Source organism: Mastomys coucha, unplaced genomic scaffold (genome assembly GCF_008632895.1).
Source record: "Mastomys coucha isolate ucsf_1 unplaced genomic scaffold, UCSF_Mcou_1 pScaffold20, whole genome shotgun sequence".
Lineage (NCBI taxonomy): Eukaryota > Metazoa > Chordata > Mammalia > Rodentia > Muridae > Mastomys > Mastomys coucha.
In genome coordinates this window covers 120,821,873-120,848,425 of record NW_022196903.1, presented here as the reverse complement: position 1 = coordinate 120,848,425, position 26,553 = coordinate 120,821,873, and the positions used below count along the sequence as shown (strand labels likewise).

General features: G+C 48.6%; 1 protein-coding gene across 2 annotated transcripts in view; it reads right to left on the bottom strand.

The window, feature by feature from the left end:
- Tspan11 (tetraspanin 11) overlaps positions 1-24,990 on the bottom strand; it is a 72,401-nt gene extending 47,411 nt beyond the window's left edge. Inside the window, exon 1 of one of the 2 annotated variants that reach the window (XM_031383536.1) lies at positions 24,739-24,990. The gene's annotated coding sequence lies outside the window, so the exon portion shown is untranslated. The remainder of the gene's footprint in view (positions 1-24,738) is intronic. The other variant, XM_031383535.1, reaches the window with a different exon arrangement.
- Between the last annotated feature and the right edge of the window lie 1,563 nt (positions 24,991-26,553).

Genomic DNA, 26,553 nt, shown 5'->3' with positions numbered 1-26,553 from the left:
TTGGCAGCCAGAGGGCTTTAAAGAGTTGTAGAATTTCATCTTTATTTTTGATAGTTTTTCCTTTTTGCTGTGAGGAGCCCTCACTCCTGGGAAACGGCTTCATGTACACGAGCAAATGCGTATCGGTTGTCTGTGTAGATGTTAACAGCCAGTCCTTTTCCCATGATGTAAGTAGGGCCTGTGTTAGTGCTATCGGTTCAGCCCTTTGAGCTGCAGTGCCTGGAGGAAGAGACTGAGCCCAGAGTGACTCTGTTTCCATAGTCACTGCCACCCTGCTTTCCTCTGGCCCTCATGGATGAAGCTGCTCCCGTCCGTAAACCAGGTCCGCTCTGCCTCCAGCAGAGGAGAGTCCTTCAAATCAGGTCCGGTACTATATACCTGAGCCAGAATCTTATCACACTGATGGAGTAGGTGGTCCAAGTCAGGATCGGGTAGGAGAGTCGAGGGGTTCAGGGAAATAGGGGGCTGGAAAGTAACTTGGCCAGGGTTGATTAATAAAAGTCAGAGCCCTTTTAGCTAATCCTCCATGCTCATCGACATACAGATGGACTGGCTTAGTGATGTCTGGTAGCTCTAAAGCAGGGGCCGACAACAGGGCCTGTTTTACCTTTTCAAAGGCCTTCTGTTGTTTCTGAGTCCAGATAAAATCATTAGTTTCCTTGGTGGCTTCATAGAGGCCTAGCCATCTCGGCAAAGCCTGGAATTTATAGTCTACAGAAGCCCACGGATCCCAAGAACTATCTCACCTGTTGAGTATGGGAGGTGGGGATACCGGGAGCAGCCTCCTTCCTGCTGCTGAGAGCCATCATTGGCCTTCCTTCAGGATGTAACCAAGGTAGGTGACCTCGATCTTGCAAAGCTGTGCCCTTTCAGCTGATGCTTGATACCCCATGTCCCCCAGAGTCTGCATCCTTTCCTGGCATCTCTCCTTGCACTTGGCACAATCAAAAGATCATCTTTATATTGGAGAAGGGTAATATCTGGGTCGTTAGCCTGGTCCTCATCCAGGTCCTCATGCAGAGCTTCATCAAAGAAGGTGGGTGCATTCTTGAAGCCTTGGGGAAGGCAAGTCCAGGTGAGCTGTCTGTTGATGCCTTCCTCTGGGTTGTACCATCCAAAGACAAAGTATTCCTGACTCTTAGGGGCTAGGGATACTTTTTAAAAGGCATCTTTTAGACCAATGACAGAATGCCATTTTCAGTCCGGCAGCAATAAGCACAGCAAAGAATAGTAGTTAGGCACCGTGGGGTGTATGTCCATCACCCTGTGGTTAACTTCCTGTAGGTCTTGAACAGGACAGCAGTTGTTAGAATTTGGCTTTTTCACTGATAGTAGTGGGGTATTCCAAGCGGACTGGCATGGTTTGAGGATTCCCAGGGTCAACAGTTTATGGACACGGGGTGTGATCCTTTTCCATGCTTCCTAGGACATGGGATACTAGTGGACTCGAGCTGGGTCAGCTCCTGGTTTAATCTCAAAAAAAAAAAAACACAGGAGGTCGATGTTTTGCTAGGCGCATACCCCCCATTTCTGCCCATGCTTGGGGAAATTTCTTCAACCAGACATTCAAGTCTCGTTCTGGGGTGATTGGTGACTCACAGTCTGTACTCAGTCTCAGAGTCCAGGTTAAGGGTCAAAACCTAGATTGGGTTACCTTTCTGATCCACTAATTGGACCCTTTCAGGTTTAGGATGAATTTGAGCTCTCATCTTTGCTAACAAATCTCTCCTCAGTAAGGGGTAGGGGCATTCAGGGATGACCATAAATAAATGGGTTACTCATCCCATTCCCAAGTCTACTGATCTTTGGGTAGCCAATGAATATTGGCTGTACCTGTGGCCCCTTGGACCTGGGACTTTTTGGAAGACATTGCCACTTTGGCCTTCAGAAGCACTGAATGTTGAGTTCCAGTATTCACCAGGAACTCTAGGGGCTTCCCCTCCACTCTAAGGGTTACTTTGGGCTCGGGGAGGGGGTCCAAACCCCAACTCCCTCAATCTTCTTTCTCTGCGAACATGACCTTAGCCTGTGGATTCTTCTTTGGGCAGGCTTCAGCCCAATGCCTTCTTCTTGCAGTAAGGACACTGATGCTTACCTAGTGGTGGTCAGTGACATCCTTTAGACTCCTTTTCTCCAGAAATCCATTGGAGCTGGCATTTCCTTTCCCTTGGACCTGAGGCATTGTTGGCCAGAAGGGCTCTCTGGTCAAGTCTCTATTCAATGTCTTTCCTGTCTTAATCTACTTTTCTTCTACACTTTTTCTGTTATTGTATACCTTTCCTGCAATTTCCACTAGATCCTTCAAAAACTTTTCTCCTACTCTTCCTTCTTTCTGTAACTTCTTCCTGATATCTGGTGCTGACTGATTGATGAACACCAGGGTGCCATGCCAGAATTCTCTTTTTTTTCTCATGGTCTATGTGTGTATATCTGTGGAAAGCCTCCATGACCCATTTGAGAAATGCCGCTGGACTTTCATCAGTCCCCAGCCTCACATCATAAATCTTGGCCAAATTAGTGGGTTGCCTAGTGGGTGCTTTGAAACCTACCGACAGAGCCTGGCAGTAGACCGGGATATCATCAGCTGTGTTGAAGTCCCAGTTTGGTCTCCTAAGGGAAAATCCCTCATCAGTATTGGCGTGGTTGTGGGTTGGGGTGCTGTTATTTCCTGGAACGTTTTTCTGAGCCTCCTGGATAATACACTCCTTTTCTTAAGTAGTAAGAAGAACCTGCAAAAGCTGCTGACAATCATCCCAGCTGGGCTGATGAGTAAAGAGTACAGTATCCAAGAGGTCAATGTGATCCGTAGGGTTCTCAGAAAATTGGGCATCTTGTGTCTTCCAGTTATAGAGGTCAGCAGTAGCAAAGGGCCTGTAACACTGAAGTTGCTTCCCATGTTGGTCTGCTGGCCCCGCTGCCCATAGGAGCAGAACAATGGAGTCTGCATCTGGCACTCCAGTCTCAGAGGACAAAGTGCACATACTCCTTGTGCCCCGCATGGATCCCCCTTCTGCCCACAAGGCTGATGCTGCTGGAATGGGTGGTATGGCTGGAGCTGGCACCTGTACTTCCCTGTCACCCTATGGCATAGGCAAAGGGGGTTTATAAGATGGAGGGGGAAAATGGAGTACTAGTCTGTAAGACAGAGTAGAGAGGAGCTGTTGGTTTGGGAGTCTCTTGCTCGTTAGTTACCAGGGTCAGCACAGTTCCTGTTGACAAAGAGTCATTAGCAGGGGGAAGGAGGAAAGGTTTAATCCAAGGTGGTGGGTTAGTAACTAAATCCTTCCAGACTACTATACAGGGAACTTGATTTGATCAGGGTACCCACAATCCTTTTGAAACACTTTTATCTTCTACTGCCAACACTGTGGGGATATGAAAGGTCCCCTCCAGTGGCCATCCAACATCAAAAGCCAGCCACTCTGAGCTGCGATAAGTGGCCATTTTCCCTTTCTTTACATCTACAAAGAGGTTATGAGCCTTAACCGTAACTTCCTTAATATGCGTCAGAATCAGATTGAGGGATGAGAGGCAGTCTGTACCATGACATCCATCACAGTCCAATAAAAATAAAGACCAAACAACACAGGAAAAAGAATAGACAGAGAGGCATGCACAAAATAGCTGCTCCATGACAGAAAACAAAAATGAATACAAACACTCATACTATATATTCCCACCTTGGAAACCAAAAGTGACATGGAGAGGAAAGTAATTGACAATGGGGCTCTCTGTCTTCCACCAAAAATTTCTTCAACTGATGGGTGGGCACTTCATCTACTCTGGGGCCAGGAATGTCTCCCTGACCCCTTTGGCTGTGGCTCTCCAGTGTGTCCCCTCCTGGTTACTCCTTGCTACTTATGCAACACTTCAAGGCCTTTTTCAAAAACTAAAAGAACAGGCACTGACAATACACAGAGACACTAGACACTTATTGGCTTGCAGTCATGGGGGGAGGGGCACATTGGGAATTCCCAGATGAGCCTCCAAATATTATGCCCAGATCGTGGGACCCCCTAAGAGACCACTCAGGACCACAAGTCCGATGCAAGCACATGAGAGTCTTTATTCAAGCTTGAGCTTGGTCCACAAACCTCCCTGACACAGCAGGATAGGAGAGTGGCCCGGAAGTCTAGGAGAATGGGGTTTATAAAGGGAAAAACAAGCAGGGATCTCCAAGCTTTGGCATTATATGATTGGGTAAGAGAGCAACGGAATGTTGGCCTTTAAGCTTTGGTTCACAGAATCTGGTCAAATCATAAGGCGGGACCACACATCTAAAAGGAGCGTCTTAACCTAGGAACGACTTACGTTTTCTTGGCTGACCCTGTTATTATTGGCTGACCGCAGCTGCTATGTTTATTTTGCAACTGCCAAGAACACTTTGTGGGTGTTCTCGGAGCTCAAGGGTGAGAGCCATGCTACTCTGATGACAAGTTAACTTAAAATGAAGTCTGAAAAACAAAATGGAGTTTATTCTGCTACTTTAATCCCTTCACCTGGTACACTGTAGCTGGACTGTGATCAGAGTGAGACGTTGGCTGTGGTGACCGAGCAACTCATACAAGTATTTGCTTGTATGTTTCATTCATAGCCCTCTTATTTATGGATATTTGCTTATACATTTTATTTGTGTATCTCATACATATGGATATTTGCCTTTGCATTTCACTAATGTACTACCATCAATCTGCACTGGAGATGATAATCACGGGCTAATTTTGCTTTTGCTAAAAATCATAATGATTAGGAGGAGGGGTTCTAGTGAGATCTTCCTATGTTCAGGAGACTGTTAGTGTCTCCTCTGCTGTATGGGGAAGTGTATTGGTACAGGGATCAGGACTGAAGGTCCATAGAGAGCAGTGGTCCCAGCATGGTCATTCCAGGTAAGCTCAGGAGGTTGGGGGTATGTTCAGAAGTTTTCAGTGGGTAGCCCCACATTTGCCAGAGTTTTCTGTCTAGCAAGGGTGGAAATATGCATTTGGTATTGCAGTTCAATGTGGACATGATGTCAGGATGGTGGACAGGAGACAGAGTTCTGCTGGGCACAGTGGGCAACTCCCTGTGCAGACCAGATGCAGAGATAAGGAAAGAGTAGCCTGGGAACGAGTAAGCAGAGGGATAGGAAGCCAGGAGGAAGTTCCTGGGAGGAGGAGAGGAGTTGGAGGGTGAGGATACATGGCTGGGTTCTCAATGAGGGTTGACTTTGGCTGTGTGGGAAGGGGAAAGACAGAAGGCTTTCAAATGGACAGGAGTTGGCTAGAGGGTAGGACAGAAGGCACTAGTGCTGTAAAGGAGAGTTGCTTGGCTTCTTGGAAGGTTCCAGAGCCCCACTGGCTTTGCAGCCCCCAGAGGAATGGATGGGACTAGTCTCATTTGCAAACAATACTCCACCATTGTGTCCTGGTACACTTACCTCTCTGTCTTTGTTTTCCCTAATTGGGTGGTGGGGGCAGGGTAGGGAGTGGGGAAAGTAGTCATGGTGTCACAGAGTCTCAGCTCCCAGTAGGGTTTTGGATAGACTCGGGCAACTCCTGGCATCCTACTGTCACCCAGTTCCAGTTCCTAGGAGACAGGCTTACCACCCATGTGTGTACATTTCACTTCTGCTCATAAGGGTTGGGAGCTGGACAGCCCAAACGACTGGGAAAACAACTGTCCCCAAGGGGGGTCAGACTGCAGGGGCATGTGGGACTCCCTGGGGATGAAAGGATGAGAGCACAATTTCTCTCTCTCTCTCTCTTTTGAAACAGGATGTCCTAGTTTCATTTCTTTTCCTGTGATAAAGTAATAACCCTGACAAAAAACAATATAGGGGAAACAAGTTTATATTAGCTTACAGTTTCTGGCTACAGCCAGCCATTGTGAGGAAGGTGGGGAAGTGAAGACAGGAACTTCAAATAGCTAGATGCATCACATCTACAGTCAAGAGCAGAGCAGAAAGAAACAAATTTGCATATGCTCCCTTGCTGGCTTACTTGTGCTCAGTCTGAGTTCTGCACTCTTACATAGCTCAGGACTCTGGCTAGGGAATGGTACTGCCTAGAGTGGGCTGGTTCTTCCCACAGCAACTAAATGAAGTAAATAGTTCGCACTACACATGCTCTCAGGTCAATCCCATGTGCTCAAACCCTTCTCAGGTGATTCCAGGTCGTGCCCAGCTGGCAACAACAATAACCACTACGTGGGGTCTTGCTATGTAGCCTACCCTGGCCTGGAGTTCACAGTCCTCCTGTCTCCGCCTTCTTGATGGAAGCATCACAGATGTGTCTCATTATTTCCATATCAACCTCTGATGACAAATCATAAGCAAGCATCTTCGAATGAAAGAGATGACTGTTTCCTCGACTCCCTGTTTCAATGACCTGTTGTCCTCTTTGTCCTCGGAGAGGCTGAGAATCCTAAACAACTTCATTCCTTGCCCACCTAGAGGCAGGAAGGCTCAGAGAGCCCCTAGCCCTGAAGCGGCTGTCCTAACCTTCCATTATCTGCAAGCTAGCATTGCTATGTCAGAGGGCCATAAGATGCCATAACAGAGGTCAGGGCCTCAGGAAGGGATTGGGTCTTTTCAGGGCCTTAGCTATTGGTGGATGCTCACAGGCTATTAATTGTCCTAGATGGGGACTCTGCTAAGAGCCCAAGGACTAAAGTGGGACATCTGTGGCCCTTCCCACTGTGCTTAGTCCTCATTGCCTATTGGGCTCAGTGGGTAACTTTAGAGTGGTTCTCACCCGGTTGCTTGGAGATCACATGGACACCTGGGGACTCATTGGCATGCAGGTGGCTCACCTATCCCAGGGTCCCAGCTCTTCAGGGTTGGAACAATAGTCAGCCAGAGAGTGACCAATGACCCTGATTTCCTAGGACAGGGATGTTTCTTGGAAGACAGGACTTTTGAGGCCTAGACCAGGTAGGACTTGTCTTGCTGCAAGATGCTTCTGATGTTAGCATCTCATTTTGACTCAGAATCCTGGGAGCCATGTCTAGGGATATGGCTCATCCAGGTATGGTGGGAATCATGTAGTATGGGCATATCCTCTCATGGAACTCATATTTAAGACAGTTTCCACCAACATGCTAAAACCTTTTCACAGAGCCCCGTGGAGCAGCGGCTTCAAGCGCCTCTCCTGGGTTGTGGTGTTGACAGAGGAACAAAGCTGGATTCAGGAGCTGCTGAGGTCACAGGCATGCCACAGGCCTTCTCAGAAAAGCAAGAGCAGATGCCTGGGTGGTGATGTCATGTTCTGGGTCATTCCTGAGGACTGGGTGTATAATGTCACCAGTTGTAAGACTTGAGGACTACTCTTTCTCTCTCTTCTGCAAGCCTGCCCCCACCCCACCCCCATTGCCAGGAAACGAGTCTCAACGAGCTCAGAAGATGAGAAACTATAGATGGATCCCAGAGGGGCCTGCTGTCCTAGTGAGCCAGGAATGGTTCTGACAAAGCCAAGAAGCTGGGAGGGCGCTTACTACTTTCAGAGCTGAGAGCTGAAGGAGTGTTTTGGAAGGAGCCACATGATCCTTGGATATGTGTGTGTATGTGTGTGTGTGTGCTTGGATGTGTGTGTTTGTGTGTGCACTTATGCGTATGTACTTGTGTGTGTGTTTGTGTATGCACTTATGTGTGTGTGCTTGTGTGTGTATGTGTGTGTGCACTTATATGTATGTACTTGTGCATGTATGTGTGTGCTTGTGTGTGCACTTATGTGTGTGTGCTTGTGTGTGTGTTTGTTTGTGCACTTATGTGTGTGTGCTTGTGTGTGTGTTTGTTTGTGCACTTATGTGTGTGTGCTTGTGCGTGTATGTGTGTGTTTTTGTGTGCACTTAAGTGTGTGTGCTTGTGCGTGTGGGTCAGAGGACAACTTTAGGTGTTGATGCTCTTTCCACCTTTTTTGGAGACAAAGGCAGGGCTCTTATTTATAGTCTCTGGCTCTCAAACTTCCAGCAACTCTCTTGCCCCTGCCTCCTGTTTTCCAGTAGGACCGTTCTGAGATTACAGACCTACATACTATTTTCTGTTTTTTTTTTGTGGGTTCTGGGGATCTGAACTCGGGTCTTCAGGCTTTCACAACAAGGCCATCTTCTCTACGGAGCCATTTTCCCAGTCTGTCTGCTTCGTTGAGAACAGAAGTCAAGGCCTGGATAGCAGGAGGAGCCAGAGGTCATGCTGTGGTTTTGTGGTCCACAGAACATCCCCAGTCCTGATAGGCAGCTCTGACTGAGGACCAGAGAGGGAAGCTAAGCTGAGGGCCCGGGGTGTCCCTAATCTGCTGTCAGTCCCCTGGTGGGATGCTGGGGAGGAGCCCTGGCAGGGCAGTGTGTCTTGACCTGTCCCCTGCAGTCCTAATTTTTGTTTCCGATTCCTTCAGTTTGATGATTTCATGTGAGAGGTAAGATCTTGTGTAGACTGCACTTGGCTCTGTAGGAGGCAGCAGCCCCCAGTCAATAGAGCCACCACAGCCATCCATGCACTACAAAGGAACCAGCCTATGGATGCTCACGGAGCCTTCCGAATTGAGCCACTTCCTTGCTTCTGGCTGCCTGAGCTGGAGACCTGGAATCCTCTGGTTGTGAACTCCACAGTGAGGCATGTGCTTGAGTCTCTGGGGAGGCACCACTTTGTCAGAGTGTTGATGTTAGCTACTGCATACACGTGGATGGATGTGGGCCACTGTTTGGAGCAGACTAAGGGTTGATTGCTAACTATAGAGTCTCGTGGATGGTGCTGTAGGTGGACCTTGAATTAAGATCCTGGCAGTAAGAATTCTTAGTCTCTAAGTCCTCAGTGATATTTTCCTAAGTAAGTACAGGATTGGACTGTTTTTGGCCTCATTTGCAGTGCCAATGTGTGTTATATGTGGGAATCCACCCCCTGCCCTGTTTTTAGCTGTGTGCTCCCATCAAGTTCCACATGAATATGCATATGCAACACACACATATACACTGACATAGACAAATACACACACATGTACACATATACACATGTGTACACATACACATGCATACATACATGTACACCTACATGCATACACTCTACACACATCACGCACACTCACACATGCTTCCAGAAATACACATACATATATACACATACATGCACACATATTCACATGTGCATGCAGACATATCTACACACACATGCACACACACTGACACACACATAAACACACTTATACACATACACGCATGTGCACACACATATGCATACATGCACACTGAGTGTATACACATAAGTACACACATGCATGTGTACACACATGTGAATATATATGTGAATACACATGTGCACACATGCATGTGCATACACAGTCTCCTCAGGTTCTGTTTGCTGTCACGTTCTGCTAAGTGGTTTTGACTTTTTTCCTTTAAAAAAATTGCAGTCGGATTTTGAAACAGGAACTCCCTGGCACATGTGACAAGTGTCAGGGAATAAACAAACACAACAGCAGCACTAATCATTGGGTGTGAGCACCAGTTGTCACCTCCGGCACTGTGATCCTTGGCAAGCCGAATGGCCTCCAGGGCCTCAGCGCCCTGCTTTGTAAATTGGAGATGGTGCTGGGCCAATTCTGTCTCCTTTCTGGGTAGTTTTGAGGATTAAATGGGCTGGAACTTAAATGCAAGAACTTCGTGTCCTGAAATGTTCAAGGGATGATTGAGTCCAGATCTTGAAGGCCTTCCTCAATGAAGGACAGTGGAATGTTAGGGAACCTTGCTATTAAACTAATAGTCCTCATGACCAGACAGCTTTCTGAGCTGGATGCAAAATGGGGGATGCTCTTTCTCAGTGGGGCTTCCCTGTCTCTGCCTGCCTTTGTCTGGAGAATGTCTCTGAACACAGGTCACTGGCCTTGTCTGAAAAGTCACCTTGCACAGAGCTCTCTGCAAGCTGCATGACTCAGCACACACATCCCGCTCTGGCTTCCTGCCCACATGATAATCAGGTGCTGTATTATAACTAATCAGCCCTTCCTGTTTGCTTGATGCCGTGACCAATCAGCCCGGTCCACATGTACCCCTAAAAACACCCATATGTACCCTAATCCCTGAAACAATAAAGTAGACTTGTCTCAACTGCAGCAGTGTCCAGAGGTCATTCTGCCAGACTCACGGCCATCCGAACCCTGCTCTTCGCTTCTGCCCAGTTTCTCCCCTCACGATGGTGGCCAACAGCCTCCAGGGAGAAAGGGGAGGCGCAGTGGAAAGTGGGTGGTGTGTCAACTTTCTGTTGCTGTGACAAAATGCCAGGGAAAAGTCAACTTAAAGGAGGAAAGGTTAATTTTAGCTCGTGGTTTCAGGGGTTTCCATGCACACAGCTGCTAGGCACTGTCACTCTGGACCTCTGGTGGCCAGGAAACACAGTGCGGGGGGTGGGGTGGGGTAGGTCTCAATAGCCCCTTCAAGGACACACCCCAGTGACCTAACTTTCTTACATTAGACTTACTCTTGAAGGTATCGCCCCTTTCAATAACACCATCTAGAAGGCTGAGACTTCTACTCACAGGTCTTTGAGGGAGCATTCTAGACCCCAAGCAACATGCTCTCTGTGTCTGCCAACTGGGAGTGCAGTCCACGTCCTCTCTTCCGCTGTCCACCTCGCTTCCTAGTGCCTCTGACCAGATAGATGGTTGCTGGAGAGACCCTGCTCCCAGCTGACCATTGTCATTCCCTTGCAAGAAGCCAAGACCTTTATTTAACAAAAGTACACTATTATGGTCAGGAAAGTCATTTTAAAACAAGAGGATAGCTAGCTGTGATGGCTCCCAGCCTGGCAGCAGAAGCACACTCTCCATGTGTGGGTGCTGATAGGCAGTCTGCATCCTGGGGTGACTTACAGTCAGGGCTCCAGCAGGTGGCACCCACACGGCCTTGGCCATCACAGTGGGCATGAGGTCATCAAGTACGGATGGTGGCATCTATCTCAGTGCTTATGTCACCTTCCCCAAGCCCCGTGACTTACGGAGGCTTAAGGACACCTAGCCTCTGGCCCCAGTCCTGTGCGCAGCTTTCTCTGTGATGCCAAGCTTTCCTGTGTATTGGACTACAAGGATGGCCCCCCCCTTACTGGGTCAGGCAAAGGTGTCCCTTTCAAGTGCTTTGATCTCGGTTATCTCAGATCATCTCTGCATCCCAGATGGAGGTCCCCAGCAGCAGACACAGCTGCCGTACATGACACACTGGGTGTGACTCGAAGTCAGGCATAGTAAATCTCTTTAAGGCTCACGGGCACTCATGAGATGGGCGTCAGAACCATCTCCTGCCACAGATGCAGAAAGGGCCACCGCGGTCAGACAGAGGTCACACAGTTAGTAAGCTGAGGGTACTCAGGCAGTTTTAGCAGGTGTATTTTCACCCAATGTCCTGTTTACACCTACTGTGTCTGGGACAATGCCAGGGGTACCTATTGTCTTGCTATTGCAGTTATCAATAATGCTCTGTCCACTTTGTCCTGGGTGGATGCTAAATGCAGGCTAATCACTACGATGTCCTGCCATCTGTCCGCAATCTCTCTCATACTCCCCAAACCTCTGCATCTCCCCACTCCATCTTTTCCACCTTGGTGAGTTTCTCCAACTGTGCATTGCTTTGAAATCCATGGTCATCAAGTCCCCTCGGGAAGCCCAAGCTGCAACCTGCCACTGTGGTCAACACTATCTTCAGAACCCCTGGTGGTGGGAACCTTCAGGGTTCCCAGACTTCCCCAGCATTTACTGTGAATACAGCTTAAGGACTGTAACAAAGACCATATAGAGAGGGTTCAGGAGCTGTGTAATAACACAAGGAGAGCTGGACTTGTGTCTCAGTCCCCAGAACTGTAAAAGCCACACAACTGCCACCACAGCACCACTGAGAGCTGGAGCCTTCCTTAGAAATCGTATTCAGAGAGTCTTGAGGCAGGCGGTGAACATTTGTGTCCAGCTGATGCTGGTGCACCTGGTCTCGGCACACACAGTGTCCCTTGCATGACAGAGGAAGAAATGAGGCCTTGGGACCAGGATCTGTAATGACTGTGCAGTGGAGCTTCTGACCCATCCTGGACTGCAACCTGGGAGACAATTTATTTTCCAGGCTACTGTCCTGCGTTCTGGTTCAGCAGCTCAGCATTGTTTTTCTCACTGGATTGCTTCTCAGGGACTCAGAGTCTTCTCTGGTTAATGTCTTTCTCAGAAGAAATGAAATTCTACCGGTGGCTCTGCCTCTGAATGAGGGGAACCTGACCTCCATTAGAAAGAACGACAGCTGGTGTGAGCTCGGGTTCAATACCGTGTCTACTCACAGTGCTCCCTGTATCTCTGGCCTCCCATGTGCTCCCAGGTCCTGTCTCCCTCTAGTTATTCAATGACGTATCACTTTTCCTGTTGCTGTGATAAACTATATGACCGAAGCAACTTAAGAATGACAGGGTTATTTTGGCTCCAAGTTGGAAGGATAGATTCCATCATTGTGGGAATGACATGATGGCAGAAGTATGAGGTGGTTGGTCATGCGGTATCCATAATCATGAGGCAGGGAGGGAGGAAAGGAGGGAGAGAGAGAGGGGGAGGGAGAGGGAGGGGCTGGTGTTCAGCTGGTTTCCTTTTTCTTTTTTCTTTCATTTATTCAGTCCAGGACTTAAGCCCATTGGATGGTGAAGCCTACATTCAAGGGTGGATTTTCTCCCTCATCAGTTAAATCTTTCTGGAAATATCCTCAAAGGCACACCACTCAGAGGAAAGTCTCCTAGGTGAGTCTAAGTCCTGCCATGTTGACAAGAAAGATTAACCTTTCTTTTGCCACTTAGGTCTGAGGTCATTCCCTCACCCAGATATTCTGAACTCACTATTGTCTGATGGACACCTCTCCATATTTCCCAAAGTCACTTCTAATTGCCAAGGAAAGAGGTGGCTTTTCAGCCTTCTCCATGAAAGTGAGACACTGGCCCACCTTCATTTCCCAAGCCCTCCCTTTGTTTTGTGTGCATTCTGGGGATGAGGCCCAGAGCTTCGTGATTATGGACTTGCATTTAAGCCACTACCTTGACCACATCTTCCTTCTGAAACACTCTCACTGGTGACTGTTGATATGGCCTGTGATGCTTTGAATAAGAATGGCCCCTACAGGATCCTATGTTTGGATGCTTATTCATCAAGGAGTGGCACTGTTTGAGAAGGATTAGAAGGATTATGAGGTGTGGCTTTGTTAGAGGAAGTGTGTCACTGGAGGTGGGCTTTAAGGTTTCAAAAGCCAACATCAGCTCAATGTGGAACTGGTGCCTGCTACCCTTACATCAGGATGTACAAGTCTCAGATAGATGTATAGGTCTCCCTAGCGCCTGTCTGTATGTTGCCACACTCCCTGCCATGATGATAATGGACCAAGGCCCTGAAACTGTAAGTCAGCCCCAATTAAATGCTTCATTTTATAAGTGGCTGAGGTCATGGTGTCTCTTCATAGCAATAGATTAGTGACTAAGAGACAGCCTCACTGGCTTCATGGCCCTCATTCTCTTTTGATTCCTCTTGAGTGTCTCCAATGAGCTGTAATTGCCATGATTGGAAGATGGCTCCCAAAATTATGTATTAGAAGCTTAATCATCAGTACAGCAGAGAGAGAAAGAGGACCAGGTAAGAGCCCATTAATGGCACTCTCACAGGGTGGCCTAATTGTCTCCTGTGGTTTTGTTATGAAACAAGAGTGGCCTTCTCTTGCTCACTGTCCCTCACCTCCTCTTACCATTCTGTCTGCAGCATGAGAGGACATGGCATAATGGCCCCCTTCAGAAGCCATGTGATGCTCTTGAACCTTCCACCTTCGAGGACCACAACTAAATATAGTTCTGTTCAAGGAAACTTAGGAACTGCTATCAGAGCCTGCTGAGATCCAGGCTCACCCGGGACCACAAGCCATTCAAAATAACGTTACTAGTTTTCTCTGCGTTCTCTCTCTGTGTCTCTGTCTCTGTCTCTCTGTCTCTCTGTCTCTCTCTCTCTCTCTCCTTCTCTCTCTCTCTGTCTCTGAAACTTAGGAACCACTATCAGAGCCTGCTGAGATCCAGGCTCACCCGGGACCACAAGCCATTCAAAATAACGTTATTAGTTTTCTCTGTGTTCTCTGTCTCTCTGTCTCTCTGTCTCTCCCTCTCTCTCTGTCTCTCTCTCTATGTCTCTGTCTCTGTCTCTCTTTCTCTGTCTCTGTCTCTCTCAGGCCTCCTCTTGAAAGGACCTTCCACTCCACCTATGCATCCAATGTCCTTACATCCCAGCGCTCCCTTTGCATCCTCCTCAGTGAGAATCTTGGGATCCTGCTCTTTCCCCTCCTCTTACTGCCTTGCCTCAGGCTTCTCCTCACTTAGCACTGAGTAGTTATTTATGAATCAGTTTCCCCAGAGATTGGATAATTAGTCTATTAATTCACTGAATGTCTAAGGTCCCCATATGTGTACACACGTGCTAGGTGGTGGAGATAGAAAAGGTTGAAAAGAATTAATGAGGCCGCCTCTGACCTTCAAACCCTCAGTGCTGGGGCATCAGGTGGAGTAATGTCATTTTATCAGAGTGTATGAAGTTCAAGGCCAAGAGGTATGCGCAGGGGTGCTGAAGAGGGGATTTTGGTGACAGTTTATAGGAAAAGGAGCCAGATAAAGGTGAATGCCAGGCTCAAGGCTTTGACCTGGATATCATAAGCAGTGGAGTCTGTCCCCTCTGGCCCAAGGATAGGAATTACGGGCACTACTTAGGAGGTTGAGTGAAACAAACTCAAGTGGCTATCAGAGTCTGAGGCTGGGGAGTGAACATTCATTTAAATGAGTTCTGAAAATATGGTTATCTGACGGGACCATCAGGCATGTATTAACTGATGTACTGTGCCTCTGTTGGACACAGCAGAGACCCCACACAGGACCACCCAGCAACTGCATCAGTCCCTGGCAACTGTTCCAGGGGCTGGCAACTGCATGTGTAGATCCAGCCAGGGAAGTGGATGGAGCTTAGGGTGAGAAGCCAACCCCAACCACCACCTAGAAAACCGCTGCACAGCAGGCTGACTTTACACATCTGGAGCTGCAACCACACTCTTCAGAAAGTTTAGGGCCTTGCCTCATATTCTAAGCACATCTTGACAAACCCAACCTACTTGTCCTGAAGACAGAGCCCATGCTCTTCCCATTCAGAGATGTGCATACATTATAACTTCCCTGTTGTCTGCCCGCAAAGAAGCTAGGTCTCCTTGGAAGAAAGGGCACTCTTCATCCAGGCTGGGCACTGTTCACAGCCCATACCCGCAGGAGCTGCTTGCTCCTCTCCTTGGCTGCAGGGTAGGGGGTGTTGCTCCTGGACCCAGAGAGTGGAGGACTGAGGGAATTCTTTGCTTCAAAGGATTACTGAAGAAAGGGACTCTATGGGGCTCCTCTGGAAGTCCACTGGCTTCAAGGAAGGATGGGGTGGGCAAGCAGAGGCCCAGGTGTCAGGAATTCCCTCTCTTCCCTACTGGCCGACAATGAGGGGCTATCTATCCCTTTCTGTGCCTTGATTTCTTTATCTGTATGGGACAGAGTTGGTGGTCTAGAAGTATGCTCTTCCAAACGACTTTTACAGTAGACTTCAGTACACAGATCTGTAAGCCAAGCGTACTTTTGCTGTTGGAAGAGGGGTGTTGAGCACCCTTCCAGGTTAAGCTCCTCTTATCACTATCTCCTCCTCCTCCTCCTCCTCCCGATGTACTCCAAAGCCAGGATCACAACACAACCTCAGCTCCGGGGCTCTGAGACCATGCCTTCTAATTCTTTAATGAGTATTATCATTGCTCAGTTGTCCAAGGTCAAATGACCCCAGGAGCAGCATGAACTGAAAGGCCCTATGAGGTCATCTGAGAAGCTGTTCCTGTTACAGATGGTCCAGCTGCTGCTGATCTCTGGACTCAGGCCACCCCCACCTCATCCATTTTCATCATGATCAAATCCATACAATATAAAATTTACCATGGTAACCATTTTAACACATGCAATTCCATGGCATTAAATAGTTCACAATGTATTTACCTCTCACCCTTTACGTTTCCAGAACTTTCTCATCACCCAAGATGAAAGTCCCGCACATTGAAATATTTCTCTGCCCCTCCCACGGTCTCTGGAGACCTCTACTCTACTTCCTGACTGTGATTTTCTTTCAAGTATTTCCTATCTTCAAGGCTCCTATGTCCTCTGCTCTTTTGCATCTGGCTTCTCTTACCACAACACTTTCAGACACTTCTGGGAGCCACCCCGGGGTGCTCAGACCTCAGCTTAGACTCTGGCATCGATGGCCCAGGGATTGGTGCTGGCTCACTTCTATCCCCCAAATGCAGCACCTGGATGGTCTCACAGTGTCGGCACTGGACCCAGTCCTTGGCTGAGGGCACTGAGTGGATTGGCTGCTGGGGCCTCAAGCTCTGAGTCCATGTGACTACAACGTGGTAGCCGTGTGCACCTTTCCAGCTGTCTCTGCAGCACTCCCTGAAGAGCACAGTCTGCATTGAAGCATCAAAAGCAGGCGTGCCCTGCAGCCTGCAGCAGATGATAACACTTGGTAGAGATTTACCAGATCCAGAATTCCCCCAGTTACAGCACAGCAGGAAGGGACACATTCTATGCACTTTGGGGAAGAGGAAGGACTGTCCCACAGGCTTTCATTGTGTGTATGCTATTCTCTGCTTATGCGTACTCATAGCCTGCTGGCTGTGAACCAGATGGGCACACACTCCCTTCTAAATGATGGGCATCTGACAAAAGTGGCCCACCGATACAGGCACTCATGTTTCTTCCCAGGCGGGGAATCACACAATTTCTCCTTTGTTTTCCAAATAGTGTCTGTCTTATGTCTGGAACAAGGCACTATGGCTTAGAGGTTAGCTCTAAAACCATTCATTCCTAGGAGGTGTGTATGTATGTGTGTATGTGTGTGTGTGTGTGTGTGTGTAACTCTGTAGTCATGTAAAAAATGTTACATCTGATTATCCAGGTTCCAAGGGATTCCATACAACCAAAGGTTGAAAGGCTCCTGCACCTAAGGGTAAAGGCCACTGACACTCTTTTCCTTTTAGGGGCAACAGACAAGCCTGCCCACCCCAAGGACAACAGCCATGTCCCAGGTACAAGGCCAGACCTGGCATGTTCAGAGTCACTGCCAGAGGCAGGGTTTCCTCTGCAGCCAGGGATGCCAGGGGTCCAGCCTCCTGACTGAGTTTGCTGTCTCCCCACAACACAGATTCGTAAGACAGCACGTCTGTGTTGGGAATGTAAGAACAGTCTTGTGTCTAAATTTCTATTTGGGTGTTCATCAGATGTGAATCTGCTGATGCCACTCATGGAGGCGAGCGTGGAAGCTGCTGAGGCTCCTGGTAAATAAAGCGTGGCGCTCCATCCCAAGTCACTGGAAATGTATCTTCTAAGGACTTGATAACTCCTAAGAAAAGTGTTTGAATCGTCCCCTTACAGGTGAGCCAAGAACAGATACTTGTCTTTACTAAAAGATATTTGACTTTTCTGGACAAGGAAATAACACATTCTCCTGGACACTGGTCCAAAGTGGCCACAGTGTTACCCCAACTCTGTCCCAAAGAGAGAGACAGGGTGTTGCCTAAATCAGTCCCCTGATTGTATTTAACCCGCCATCACTGTATCATTGTTACCCGTTGCTTCTAAGGCTGAGGAAATCACCTACATGTCACAGGTGAGGAAGAAACCCTGTTTATCGTTTAGTTTACTAACTCGTGGGAGGCAGTTTTTGGTCAGTGCAGGGGTTCAAATACAACGCCTACACTACCCTGAAATAATTCACATGGGTATAGTACATGCCTGGGAAGTAGGATAACTGGTCTGTCCACTAGTGGAGAGTCTCTTCTCGTTCCATGCAAACGATAGATTCCTGTCCTCCAAAAATGTAGCTTTGAGTCATTTCTATGAGAATATATGAGCATCCTTAGTGCTGAACAAAGAAACGTACAGAATGAGAATAACCCAGCAAGGCAACATCTTTTTGTAAAAAGACTGTGCCAGGACCCAAACTAGGCTAGTGTGTGAACCTGTCCAAGACATTCTCTGTCTTTCCTCCCTAAAGCAGGTGGTGACTGTGTCTCATCCCACTGGTGGGAGCTTCAAGGGGAAACGTGACAGAGCTTCTTAGGTGTACAATCCTTGTAGCCCTACAGAGTCAGCCTTTGTGTAGTTGATGGGTTTTGTGGTTTTGTTGCCCTTTGTCTTTTGAGGAAAGAGCTTCCTACGTAGCAAAGGCTGGCTCTCGATTCTCCTGCCTCATTCAGAGGGCTGGGATTATAATCTGTCTCACGGATGCTGCACTTCTATGCCCTAAATTCAAAGACACTGTTAGCCCATTTCGCAGATTGGGCCATGGCTTGCATGTGGAAGGCCCCATAGCCCCACGTGTCTGAACACTTGGTGTTCAGATGATGGTGCTGTTTGAAAGATTGTAGAGCCCTGGAAAGCGTGTGGCAAAGGTGGGCCACTGGGGGCAGACCTTTGAGGGTGATAGCCTCGCCGGACTTCTTGCCTGAACTCTCTGCTTCCTGACTGTGCTTTGTGGTGACTGGTAGTCACATTCCTTTTTGTCAGAGACGGGAGCCAATCTGCAGCTAGTACTCCACAGTCATGACCCTTTGCTTGGAAGCATGAATACCATGGGCCTCTCTTGCTTGGGTCTCATCTGTCAAATATTTCATACAGTGGTTAGAAAAGTCCTGAAACATCGGCAATGATAACATGGCTTCTCCATGCTTAACTTGCACCATTTTTCTGGACTGCTGCCTATTCCAGTCTTGTCACTTCTGCATTGCAAAGACAGGCAGTGCGTTCCCTGATTCCCCCAACCCCCACCCAGCACACTCTACTACTGGTACCTGCTTTCTAAGAACTTGAGTAGGATTTCAGGTTTATTGGCATTGAAAGCCCTCAGGCACCAGTACCATGGCCACTTACCCGTGCTTTCTCTCCCTCCCTGTGCTTCTGCTCACACTTCCTGTCTCACCATCTCTGCCCCCTCACAGAGGAGTCCTCATCATCCAGACAGCCTGCTGCTCTACTACTGCTCTGAGTGCCTACGAATCACCCCCAAACTGAAGTTCCAAAGTACTTTTTCACGGCCCCTTCTCTGCTCATCTCTTTTCTTTAACCCAAAGAATGTCTCCTCGATGTCAAAGCTTCACCCCTCTTCTCTGCTCCACTTTGGTGTAAAAGTGAGCATGCTCAGATGGTGAACAAGCATCCTGAAGACCACTCGCGAGTGAGGAGGGCTTTGCTCTCAGTCTGTTCCAGAACTCAGAGCACATGTACAATGCACACCCTTGTTCCTATCCTTTAATATTTTCTTCTGGAGTTTTGTTTTGAAAGAAGGTTTGCTATGATGCCCAGGCTAGCTTTAAATCTCAGTAATCCTGCTGCTTCAACCTTCTGAGTAGCTGGGACTATAGACATTGTGCCACTACATGGGGCTTTCTTCTGAGTTATTTATGTATTTTCTTGTGCATGTATTAGTGACATTGAGGATTGAAGTTATGCCCCCCCCCAATACACACAACACACAACACAAATGTAAGTCATGAAAACAGAAAGGCAGAGAGACCCAGACATAGAAATGAAAACTTCCATCATGTCCCCATTCTGCTGAAAGGGTTCGTTGTGCCCTAACCGGGACACCGCCTGCCTTAGTTAGGGTTAGCATTACTGTGCTGAGACCCCGTGACCAAAGCAACTTGGATAGAAAAGGTTTATTTGGCTTGTACTTCCACATCACTGTTCATCACTGAAGAAATTCAGGGCAGGAACTCAAACAGGGCAGGAACCTGGAGGCAGGAGCTGATGCAGAGACCATGGCTTGCTTAGCTTGCTCTTGTATTGAATCCAGGACCACCAGCCCAGGGATGACACAACCCACATTGGACTGAGACCTCCCTCATTAATAATTAATTAATAAAATACCTGGTGGCCAGATTTTTCTGGAGGTATTTTCTCAGTTGAGGTTCCCTCCTTTCAGATGACTTGAGTCAAGTTGGCATAACATTAGCCAGCACACCATCTTAAAATGAACCCAAAGGAAGTCAAATTATGGGTCCAGGTGGCTTCATAGCCATGCAACCAGGGTAGCTCACAAGGCCATGGGCTCTGAAGGGGCCCCAAGCTGGGTCACTGCTCTGCTGTTAGCAGCTTGAGATGCTTAACAATGTCACCTTTGAACTAGTGTTTTATGTGTGAAGCCTACTGGTCCAGCGGACACGGATGTGAGAAAAGGACGCATTTGCACACGTTCCACCCCTCCCTGTTGCTCCACGTGCCACATGCCACAAATCCAGGCTTCCAAGAGTCTGCATAAGATAAGGCGTTCCATTGCAATTGTCCTGAGACTCTGTGCTGGAGGCAGAAACTGCTCCCAATGCACATGTCCGGGCCAGCATCCTGAGGGGCAGGTTGTCCTGCCCTGTCTTCCTCAGGTACCGCTTCCTGCAGTGCTCAGTTATTCACACAGTAAATGAAGCCAACACTGACAGTGGGTGAGAAGACAGAGCCTGACAGGGATACTACCCTCTTCAGGACTTCCTCCGTCCGCAGGAGCACGAGGCTGAAAGCTGCTGCGGGCTGTGTCTGTAGAAGGACAGGAGATGTTGCTGAACCTGTCTCGTGCATTGCTATCCTTTCAGTAGGAGCAAAGCACACCCATAACCTGTGCCCTGTGGGGTTTGAGGGACTCCATACAAGTCAAATGCTTCGATGTTTGCTTTTCTAACTGGGAAATTGCATGGCTGAATGCTTGGTGGCAGAAGTCACGCTGGTCACTTAAAATCAATCTTTCTTTACTCAGGATGCCATTTAGTATTAGGAAATAATAACATGATGAGCCAAGAGAGAACAAGGAAAAAAAGAAAGGCTTTAGGTTCCTGTGTTCTTACTGGTGCCTCCTGCCCAACCAAGTGGACTTCTGTGTTTCCATGCTGAACTGGGTCCCCCAAACTGTACAGTGGTTTTGACTGGTGGGAGAACTCTTCCCAAGACACATCGTCAGTTACGACTGGTTCTCTCTCTCAAATGCCCACGCCATGAGCATTCAGTGGATACCTGCTCTCTGTTAGCCAAACTTTCTGCTAGTTGGTAGGGCTAAAAGAATCAATCATCCCATCTCATCTTTAGCGGATTCGGAGGGACCCAAGTTCAAAGCCAGGGAAAGGGGTGGTGGTCTCCAAGTGCCAGGAGGCTCGTGCTCATCCACCTGAGGAAGCTCTGAGAGGGATGCTTCACTGCAAAATTTCAAGAACATTTGGAGAAATGGAGACCCTTACCTGACATAGTCTGACATAATTTTCTCCATTCCTGAAGGCCTCGGACATACTGGAAAATTGCTGCCCCCAACCCAACATTTGCTTTTCTTCTCCTTAAACATCCTTGAACCTGTTCTGTTAGTGAAGGGCCTAAACTGACTGTTTAAAATGAAAATAATATAACATAGAAAAGAATACAAACATGGAACAATTAAACCACCAGGTTCAGGTCTTTTAGTTTTTTTTTTTTTAAAAAAAAACTAAAACAAATATCTCCTGTGTGTTAAAAATCTATTAACAAAGATCTTTTAAACATGAAGCCATGTGGGGTAGGGTTGACAACCCCTGAGGAGCTACAGCCTTACTATAAGGGGACCCTGCTCACTGCTTCAGACCACAGCAGGGACCTGCCCAGAGAAGTCTGCCTCGCATTTCCAGAACCCTCTGCAATAGTCCCAGTTCCTGGAGTTCATACACTTTTCAAGAGGGGCTGTGGATAATGTAGGTTGAGGCGATCAGATGGACGCGGTACCCTGCAGGCTTGCTTGAGGAGCAGTCTGTGTCTGAATTATTGTTATATTGCTGTGAAGAGATACTATGGCCAAGGCAACTCTTATAAAAGAAAGTGTTTAAGCGGAGGGCGGGCGTTTTTACAATTTTAGACAATTTTAGAGGGTTATTCTATGACCTCCACACAGGAAGCAGACTACTATGGTGGTGGGGCAGTAACTGAGAGCTGTACATCCTGATCCATAGGCAGCAGGCAAAGAGACACTGGACCTGGTATAGGCCTTTGAAATCTCAAAGCCCACCCCCTATAATATGTCTCCTTGACAAAGTCACACTGCCACATCTCTGAATCCTTCCCAACAGACCCGCCAACACTACCATAGGCAGGGACCAGGAAAAATGGCCCAATGGGAAACAAAGGCCATACATAGTGTACAGCAGCTGCCTGCCTCATGCCACCATTCTGGCCACAAAGCTATCTTCCACCTATTTCACTGAGGTCACCAGATAAGACCTAAGGCCTCTGCCAAGCGTTCCCACTGTCCTCGGCCATTCCCACACTTCACTAGAAGAGATCCCTTCCCAGATCTACAGAGAGGAAAACTAAAGCACAGTGAGGTCAGGGGACTCATAAAGGTCACACAGGAGGAAGGGCAAAGCTGGGATGAGCCTGCCTATCTGTATCCCAGTGTGACCGGCTGGGCCTGTAAGCATCATGTGGTTTCCACCCTGCTGTTTTTCCATCTCTCCCTGGGCCACAAGGTTAATATCATTGACTAGAGCTTAGGGGAAGCCTTGTATCTTCGTGGATTCCTTAAGACCTGCAAGTGCCAGGCTCATGGCAGACACATGACGAATACATGGAATACACGGACACTACACAAGTCGCCTCCTCCCCAGTTTTGTCTGCCCTGTATGTGGTGTTTTATCAGAACCGGGGAGCCTACGAGGGTTAGCCAGAACAAGACCAGGTATAAACAGCAAAGTTGGCAGCCCAGAGGAATTCGAAGAACAATCCAGTTCTCTTTGCTCAACTCCTTTGCTCTTTCAATCCACCCAGAATGAAAGGCCTCAAGGACCTGGCTGACACAGCAGCCAAGATCAGAATGGTACTGATGTTGATTGTTGACCAATGGGAAGCAGAGCCACAGACTAAATCCCAGATAATACTCTGCATGTCTAGGTCCCCATACCCAGGGCTTTCTCCTTCTACAAACAGTAACTAAATAGTTATGCAGAGGAAGTCTCTGTGACAGGTGATGTCTAAGGGTCACAGCCACCTAACCATGTCTTGGTGTTGGATGCTGTCTGTGTATCAATGCTGAAACCCTCCCCCCACCCCCCAACTCTGGCCCAGGGCTGCCCTTGGGTCTAAAGCCATGCCAGAATCCCATACTATAAAAGCCAGAATTCTATAGGTAATATCCCAAACCTGTGACCTTGGGGAACAAACTTCTTCGGCTTCTACTTTTCTGGGAGCAAACTGTAGGGGGTCTTATAGCTGAAAGCAAGGTGGCAGATCAACTTACCTCCAAGCTTTTGACAGTATGTTTTCTGCAGCTGTACGATGCTCAGAGTATTTGAACACCATCAAAGCCTGTTTTTCTTTTTTCTTTTTCCTGTGCCGCAGAAGATGTTGATACAGAAACTATGGGGGGGCCTGCCTGTAGTTTCCACATTTCTAACTAAGAGTCCAGACACAGGCTCTGGACAGACACCCCTCTTGTGCTGAGGGTAGGGGCTCCCTCTACCACCACCGACCAAGCAGGAGCAGATGACCAGGACATTCCCAAGCTACCAGCGGGCAGGGCACTTGCATTCCTAGCCCTGTCCCCCTGCCTAACGACCCACCCCAGGCATCCCCACCTTGTTCCTCCAACCATGTAGGAGACAGGTAGGACCTGGTTAGTGGCCCCGCTGTGTACAATAAGCCATGGAGCTCTGATCACGCTCCTGGGGTACAGTGCTGTGACATAGTCATAGCAGCTAAACTCCCTACTAAGTTCTGGTCTAAGCCCAGGCTGCCAAACTCCACCAGCTGTTTCATAAAGATTCACTTATTAAACACAGACCATCCAGTCTGGATCATTCCCACCCTCCCCCTCTCCCCAAGACCCTACGATACTGTAACTCTATGCCCTGGAGTGCACTTAGGAATTTTCTAGAAATTGGCTCTTCTTCTGATGCCCCTTCCAACTTCCTGCCTCAATACGTGCCACTTGTCGGCCTCTGGTTGCTTCTTCCTGTGCTCTCTGCCATCTAAGCCCAAGAAAAGATGCCCGTCAGTCTTCCTCCCCCTACTTTACAGCTCATTCACACACGTAAGCACAGCATAACGCAAACAAGACCACTATATTCCTGAATCCTCCTCACTCTCTCTTAAACACAGGAAACCAAGCAGGTAGACCAACAAGGCCTGCCTAACTCAAGTTTCCGCTAATACGCAGCAGGGCTGGGTGAAGAGCCCAGCCTGGGAAGACAGACTGCCTAGGAACAATCCCCCAGTGTCTTAGACTCAGCAGCTGCCAGCAGCTAGCAGACCCCCGCTTTGCATGGGGTCCAGCAGCCAAGGATTTGGCACCTTGCCTCCGCTAACAAACAAGAGACAGCCCGTGGCTTTTGGGGTTAGCAAAGGGGGTGGCAGTTTGGGGAGGACCAGTCATATACAGGGCACTCTGTGTGGCCCAGGTTATCAAAGCTGGGCTCACAAAGTTAAAGGCAATCCAGTCAAGAAAGGCAAGGCAGACAGACATTCAGAGTAGTTTCAACCCCACCCCCATCCCATCCCGCTGAGCCCAGTGCGACACCCACGGGATCCTGCCCATCGTCACTCAAGGGCAACTTTTTCAGCCTCTGAGCCCCTCTGGGGTCGTTCTGGGGACAGACAGCTGAGCTGGAGGAGCCCAGGATGGACCCTTGGCTTGGCACTTGACAAGAGCCACCTGCACTTACCGGGCCACAACCACCAGGTTGGAAGCAGCGAGGGATCCGGAGCAGTGACTGTGGCGGTCCTGGCTACAGCCGCTTGCACTCCTTGCCCACTGGCCCGCGGTGGCTGCTGGCCGCCCCTCTCACTCAGACTGGGGGACGCGCCCACAGGCCCGGGGCGGGTGGGACCGGGGCCGCTCTTTGTTTGGAGCTGTTTTTTTTTTTTTTTCCTCCACTCAATTCAGAGCACACAGAGCACTCGGTCCTGGCAGCTGTGCAGAAGTGGCTCCAGGAAACTTGTGAGGAGGGGGTGGGGAGGAGGAGGAGGAGAGGCGGAGGGCCCTCTGTCCCGACCCACCCACTCATCAGTAATTACTGTCCCAGACTTAGATTTGTCCTCATGAAGTAGGGGGGAATCCCAGGATCCCGGAAGAAGTGAATCCGTGACGGGTTCCTCGGGATGTAGGGAGAAGCCTCCCACTTCTCTCACTCCTGAGACGCACGACCCATTTTTTGTCAAAATCCTGTGGACCACCGTTTTTTAACCCTCCTTGGAACCAAAGAAAAGCCAGGTTTCTTTCAGTACTGGAACACAGTGGAAGAGCAGACAGCCAAGTCTCTGCCAGTGGGTGAGGGGGAAGGGTTGCCCGGCCAGTGGGTGAGCACCCATGCTTAGCCAGCCTTGACTGCGGTGAGCAAGGCTTGCTAGCTTATTAATTTTTCTCCTTGCTGTGCCACAGTACCTGACAAGAGAAACTTAGGGAAGGGTTTGTTCTGTCTCGACATGCGAGTGTGCAGGGGATCACGGAATGGTACAGCCGCCAGAGCAGGGGTGGCTGATCACTGTGTGTCTGCCCGGCAGGAGGCAGGAGGGACAAAAGTCAGTGCTCAGTTTGCTAGCTTTGTTTTTCTTTGTTATTCAGATTCCCATGTAGATGGTTTCACACACAATCCCTCAGTGAAACCTTCCTGAAAACATCCTCACAGACACACCCTAGGTGATTCTAAATCCAGATGAAATTGACTACCCAGTCCCAGGAAGGAGGGAGAGCAGAGAGGTCCTAGCCCCAGCTGGCTGCTAAAGGATGCCCTGTCAGGGGAGGGGTGAGATGAGCACCACCTTTTGGATGTGCTTTGTCTCCTTCAGAACGCATCCTGAGGTTTGATGCTTAGGGTTCAGGGGCATGGGACCTTTCAGAGCATCTGAGTGGTAAGGACTCATTTCTCTGGGATGTGAGCTTTGTGTTCCCGCAGTGGACTGGTTACCCCAGTGAGTGGGTTATTTTTATTTCATTTTTATTTGTGTATATGTCCACGTGTGTGGATGTGTTCATCTGTGAACAGATGGGTGGGTGTGTTCATGTGTATACAGATGCATGAACATGTGTGTGTGTATAGATCAGAGGTGTCGCCCCTTATTTCTGGAAGAAATAACTCCCTTCTTTCACTTGCTACCATGCCCTTACACAGTATGGGGTCCTTGCCAGACATGGTTGTCCATTTTTTTTTCTTTGACCTACAGAACATGGGCCATAGACTTTAATTCTTTATATGTTGTTCCGTCTCAGGTATTTTGTTGAAGCAATGTAAGATGGACTAAGAAAGTGGGAGGGAGGGACTTAGAGGAGGTCATGGCGGTAATCTCTCTAAAAGATGAACTGGGGATGCAGGTGGTGAAAGGAAAAGATGCAGCAGAGAGGTCTACAGAGGTGTGGAGCAGGAGGAGCCTGCGAAGTAGGGACCAGGGGCAGGATGAGGGAGGGACCTGGGGTGTGAGGGAAGGACCTGGGGCTGTGGAGGGACCTGGGGGTGTGAGGGAGGGACCTAGGGGTGTGAGGG